The sequence below is a fragment of the Electrophorus electricus genome, chromosome 6, assembly GCF_013358815.1.
Source record: "Electrophorus electricus isolate fEleEle1 chromosome 6, fEleEle1.pri, whole genome shotgun sequence".
NCBI classification, from domain to species: Eukaryota; Metazoa; Chordata; class Actinopteri; order Gymnotiformes; family Gymnotidae; genus Electrophorus; species Electrophorus electricus.
Genome location: NC_049540.1, coordinates 25031177 through 25037033, shown reverse-complemented (window position 1 = coordinate 25037033; position 5857 = coordinate 25031177). Strand labels below are relative to the sequence as shown.

Here is a 5857-nt window from a genome sequence, read left to right as displayed (position 1 = left end):
GTACACATTAGTGTGTGTGTATGTATGGATAGAATTTGTCCTACATGTTTGTGCATCCCTTAAACTGAAAAGCGAAAACATAGTTAAGTGATCAAGTGCTGTTCTGCAAACTACACAGTGTCTCATTTTTTGTAACTTGTTGGTAGGGGTGTTATCCTCTAAAAAACAAACAAACAAACAAAAAATCCCAACATCTATAGAAAGATGTATTCGTGTTTCACGTTCAGCACATGCCTCTTTCCGTGCACTTTAGGTCGGCTGTATGAACATGGCCTATGCCTGAATGACTTCTCCTTAGTGCTAAAGCTATCGTTGGTGGCTTTTCCTGAGAGCTTTACTGCTTTCCACAAACCCTCAATATTAATGCGCATTCAGTGAACAAGTAGTATGTTGAGGTGTTAAAACAGATGCATTGGCAGAGCTACAGAGTTGTAGACAGTATACTAGTGGAAGACCACCCACAATAGCTTTAATCAGATAGCCTGTACAGTATCCCCTGGTAGGTGACTTGAAAAGTGGAATCTCCTGGCACATTACAGAGCTGTTATATGTCACATTTGCAACTGCAAAAGCGAGATTGGCAAACCAGTATTTGACTGAATCTTCCTGTGTCTAGCACTGGTTTCGACTGCACTCTTGTGTGGGTTTATCCAGGGTATATATTATGTGTGTGAAGCTTGTACTCATGACAAATCAAGTAGATGTTCTAATATGAATCAGTTCATGTGTTTTGACTGATATAAAAAATTTTATGGAATGAGTTTTTTTTTAATTTGTTGTCAGAAAAAAAGATATTGCTTATTAAAAGAAACAAAGTTTGATTGCCAAAAACTAATGTGTAAAATATTCAACTGTCTGTACATCATCAGTTTTGCCAAAAAAAGATATATATATATATATATATATATATATATATATATATATATATATATATATGCATTTATATATATATATATATATATATATATATGCATTTTTATTTATATATATATATATATATGCATTTATATAAATATATATATATATATATATATATATATATATATGCATATATATAAATGCATATATATATAAATAAATAAATAAATAAATATATATAAATAAATATATATATATAAATGCATATATATATATATATATATATATATATATATATATATATATATATATATATATATATATATATATATATATATATGCATTTATTTATATATATATTTATATACTGATATACTGATAATTATACTGATAATTATAACTTCAAATCCTAAGCATTCATTCGTCAGTAGGTGTGGTCTATTGTTTGGGTCACTTTTCCTCTTTTGTACATTTCTCCATTTGTAGAAAATTTATATATGTTTATACTTGATTTTCAAACTGCCTTTTTTAGTGCATCAAAATTTAATATTCGACAGTGCATTGTTATTCATGGTGTCCTCAAAAAAACCCTGCTGAGGTCTGCAGTTATGTGCTCGCTCAGTGCATTAAAAAAAAAAAAAGATAAATCATTGGCCTATATTTATGACTACAGTGTGACTGTGCATGTGTAATGTACACATTTTTTAAAGTAAATAAATTTGATATTTTTCAAAATTTTGCTTAGATATTTTTTTTTGGGCTTTAATAAATCATACACTGTCAAGAACAAGCATGCTATTTAGGAGTTAGCATCCACATGGCAGCTACAGCATATGTCCTCAGGATGGCAGTAGTAACATGAGCATACACTGAATGCTACAGCTGCTTCTACCTACTTCTGGTTACCATGTGATGTGAATAGTAAGTGATGCTGGTTGAGATGTAAGTTCCCCTGTGGGCAGGTGAATAAGATGCGCATACTGAAATTTGGTAAAAATGTAAGGGTTACATGGATTGATAGCACATGGACATCTTATGTTTTCGACTCCTACAGTTGCAGATTGACTGTGAGACCTAGGAAGAGCAGCTACATAAGAAATCACATGTATAAATTATTTCATGCATGTGGTGGTAAGCCCTAACCATTATTATATCAAAATGCTATGAAAACCACTTTCACTCACTGGGCCATGTAGATTGTGTTGTTGAACATTTGGCCAAGCAGACATCGTATATTTCCACAGAATAGCAATGCAGAAGCTATTGTGCAGAAATGCTCCGTGTTAAAATGCAAGACAAGACCCAGTAGTGGGATAGCCCTGTTCTCAGAGAGAGAGGGAGGAGATGATTATGCTCATATATCATGGAGCCTGGGCTTCTCTGGCTCCCAGCCCCGCTTTCCTACCAGTCAGGACAGAGCTGTAATGATCCCATGGGGCCGTGGGCCAATGGATGTTTAAAATTCTCTCTGGCTTTGACCTCTCGATCAACGCCTACTTTTAACACGAGCCCCAAGCTGGAACATGAGAACTCGTTCATCTTCCTGCTTTTTCGTGAATATTTCAGAGGCTGTGAAACAGCTTCTTTTATAGAGCACTGTCTTTCCAGCCCTGGAATGACAGAGGTGTGTTCGATTGCAGCACACTCATGGATAGGACTACAGCTGGACATATTTTTCACCATCTTCTTGAATACACTTCTAATATTTCTCTAGGCTCTTTCAACATGATCTTTCCCCAGAGCTCATGATCTCCTTAAATGAACCATCATATCCTCAGGCAAACTCCCAATAACTATTAAAAGCAGCCCTACCAATAACAGCAACAGGTCTGTAGGCGTTTTCTGGAATTAGTGTCCTGAGGACCCTGCCTACCACTTCTTACTGTCCTTACACTGATGTTTAGGGTAGAAATGTTACAAATTTGCTGTAAAAAAATATATAGCATGTAGGTCACAGCAAAGGCATGTGAGGTTGGCAAGTTTCGTTTTTGACCTCTGTCAGTCTTTTCCTCTTGCTCACAGAAGATGGAGGTGGGGTAATATTGCAGCTTGGCTTTAACTTATCTTGTCGTCCTGTGGGGACTAGAGTGATATACATCCACAACACGCTCTGAGAGGCGCATTCATTCATCACCAGCGGCGAAATGCGGCTCCCGTTGAGGGAGGCAGCGCAGTGGTGCTCGACCTCCTCCATTCATCAGTGTCACAGTGGCTTTGACTGAGCCATGCAGGACTTTCATACACTTCTCCTTTACTCCAGCCTGTCGCTCGTCACATTGGCTACCAAACAATCTACTTAACTAATACACACCTTGGTCTCCAAAGAGTATAAGTACAAATAGATTAATTATTTGTACAACAGTACAACTAATACTAGCATTATGACATTCTGAAAGCCTTACTAATAGAGCAAAACTAGTGGACAACATTATACCTAACTGTGGTAATTATTTTTATATGCCAATAAATGTTATAATGTAGGTGTGGTATGTTCTCCCATTATGTTGTTTACTGCTAAGTTTTGATAGTTTGGTTTATATGGAGGTGAAAGAGGCCCTAAATATTCACTCATGGTGAGGTTTGGGAGACTGAGATAGAATGTAATGGTTAGTATTGCTGTATTTGAATTTAGGACAAATTTAGAACTAATTTAGGACTAGTGCCATTCTCTGGTAGTTTGGCGCCTATACAGACATCAACATGAAAATTTCCAACAAATTTTTAGAGAAATGTAAAAACCAGTGCACTAGAAACAAAATATTTTGGACAAAAATGAACCAATAATTGTTTTATACAGCCCTTAAGATACTAGAATAGACCACATTTGGGTCAAAGTCATGACGACCTCCTCATGCTGCGGCCACTAACCTGTTTGTCATATAAAAGTATTTAAAGTATATTACACTGATCATTTTTGGACTCTCAAGCTTACTGAAGGCCAATGATTTGCAATATACACTATCAGAGCTTTAATGACTGTTGCAAGCCAAATACGAAATAAACATCATAAATTAATTCCCTCTATTTCAGCATGCAAATTCATTTGTCTCCAGCCGAGTCCTTTAATGTTGAAACCCTGCCACCCCTTTCGCATCAGGAGACAGCGCTAAATCACAAGAGCTCCCTGTGGTTCACTTTCAGCTGATTGGCGCCTTTTTGTGCACTTATTTACTCTATCGCGATTTTTGCGTAGTTTAGGAATAACATTCATCTTGACCCACATGCACGGCAAGAAGCATTCTTTTCGTTGGTAAATAAGTCTTTTATAAGCCTTTATTTTGGCACCAGGTGCTTCCGCCTTCATAAACCGCGTTTGGCACTGAAGACGGGAGACAGTACCGCCTGATTTATTCCGCACATTAATGGCCAGTGCCACGTACGTCCTTGCGGAGGGATATGTGGCACTTATCAAACAGCAGGACATTAAGGCACGCTTTGTCATGCATAGAGCTGAGAGTAGAGATGTCGAAGGGTGGGTGGCAGGGGCAGAGGGACAAGGAGACAGGTTTTACTGCGTTTTCTGACTGACAACTGATTAATGAGGCGACGTCCAGAGAGTCCGCTCCACTCAGAATTCCTCAAGTGTTTCCTGATCGTGACCTTGATCACTAAACAAATGCAGTGAGGAGTCATATTTTTCCGGGACAATTCATCCCTAAACAAATATAGCAAAAAAAAAGTGTTTTGTACAAGGGCTAAACATACTGTGGTAGCTACGAATTATATGTACATAATGAAATGATTTGCATATTAATCATGACAATTCATCAATGGGGAAAGTACAGACCTGTTTCCCAAAGCAAGAAGCATGGATAAACAGACTATCGAGAAATAGGCGGTAGTCTATCCCCTGGACCTCACGCCCTTGCGCACTGTTCACCTCGACTGCTCCAAACCAACGCTGGCTCACCTCCTTATCGCCCTCGGCACTGAACTGCCTACACCGGATAAAACGCCCTAACACTGAACTGTGAATAAACGAACCCAGTCACTTGGATGTGAACAACACTGCGTGGTTGTCTTGGTTCGTTGCTCTCCTTCAATAATAGCGCTCCAATGTGTATATATATATATATATATATATATATATATATATATATATATATATATATATATATATATATATATATATATAAAAAGTTTGTTCATTTCCTCTACGAAGAAATTGGTTTATACGCATGGCCAACATGGGGCGCTCGCATCCTACTTTGCATTATCATTCTACACGCAAGCCGCCGGTGCAGTTCGGACTGACACGCCGCAGTTCTAGCAACCCTCCATGAACACAGATATATACTGAAATTAAATAAAAAAACAAACGAATCAACAAAAAGAAGTTGATGTTACAGCTCATGTTAACTGCAGGTCGAATGAAGACCTATATCTATTTGTAGGCCTTGTTATTATCGCAGAAAGATGTTGATCGACCTCGATAGTTTTCAGAATTAGTTTGTTAGTGGTCGCTGAATTCTTAAAAATAGGACCAGAGGGTCGAACAGCGATTGCTAGACCAACCGCTACGTTAGGCAGCTCTGAGAGGAATAGGTGAACTACTGACCTCGCATGTGTTGTATTTAATTTCTTGGCAAGCTTGTGCCAGTTGGAGATTACACACTGGACTAATCGTATCGACTCTTGGATATATGCCCTTTAAGATTCGCACGTGCTGATGAGAGGTTTTCTTCTCTTTTAGATGGTTTTCCCTTCTTTTATTGCCTCCTGAATACATTTCTACAGAGAAGCGCTCAACCTGAACATTTTTTACACGTTTCCAAGTAATTCTCAAAATTCCAAATCCGGGCATTCGTATCAACAAGGCAAGGACTGAATGAAACTACTGGACTGAGTTTGTTGATTATCTTAAAAAAAATACTTTTCCTTTTGCACGATGTTTTTTTACTAGCAACTGCTGACCTAACAAGCTATTTCTAAGAGAACAGGAAACAGAAGATCACATCTGTTCCCTCTGCTTGTCTACACAGGTTTGGAATGATGACAA

The 5857-nt window shown here is 37.6% G+C and overlaps 1 protein-coding gene across 4 annotated transcripts in view; it reads left to right on the top strand.

Moving 5' to 3' along the window:
- Nucleotides 1-420, top strand: part of si:ch73-287m6.1 (RIMS-binding protein 2) — a 52343-nt gene extending 51923 nt beyond the window's left edge. For all 4 annotated transcript variants that reach the window (XM_035527003.1, XM_035527002.1, XM_035527001.1 and 1 more), the window contains one exon: nucleotides 1-420. This exon is cut by the window's left edge and continues 1031 nt beyond it. The gene's annotated coding sequence lies outside the window, so the exon portion shown is untranslated.
- Nucleotides 421-5857: the final 5437 nt, after the last annotated feature.